We start from the raw sequence: 509 nt of genomic DNA, 5'->3' as shown, positions 1-509 counted from the left end.
TCAACAACAGAGAAAAAAAACAATCACATCTCGGTATCATAGCAACCACACCACCACCTAACTAGCGCCTTTTAAAATTCGCCATCACTATTTTGCCTTCATCTGACCACCCTCATCTCACCCCCCCCCTCCCCTCCTCACCATCAACATCATCACCCCCCCCTCCCCTCCTCACCACCACCATTATCACCCCCCCCCCCCTACCACGACCCAAATCTGCTTAAAATCCAGTCTATAAACGAATTTGCTATTTGCATGGCTACCCTGACAGCGGAGCAAAACACGCACTATTTACCTCGACTTAATTATCACGGATAACACGAAGGAAAAGATTCTTCACTATGATCCTTCTTAATCTTGCTATGCCCTCGCTTCATTGGTTTGTTTGTTTTGTTAACTTTCTTCTAATGATCGTGGTGGGAGTATTTTTTTTTTTTAATGAGTGTTGGTTGGTATGGAGAAAAAAGACGAGAAAAGAGAGTAATGATTGTATCGGAGTTTGCAGGAGA

Source organism: Penaeus monodon, chromosome 19 (assembly GCF_015228065.2).
Source record: "Penaeus monodon isolate SGIC_2016 chromosome 19, NSTDA_Pmon_1, whole genome shotgun sequence".
Lineage (NCBI taxonomy): Eukaryota > Metazoa > Arthropoda > Malacostraca > Decapoda > Penaeidae > Penaeus > Penaeus monodon.
The sequence above is the reverse complement of the archived record's forward strand: the minus strand, read 5'-3'. Positions refer to the sequence as shown.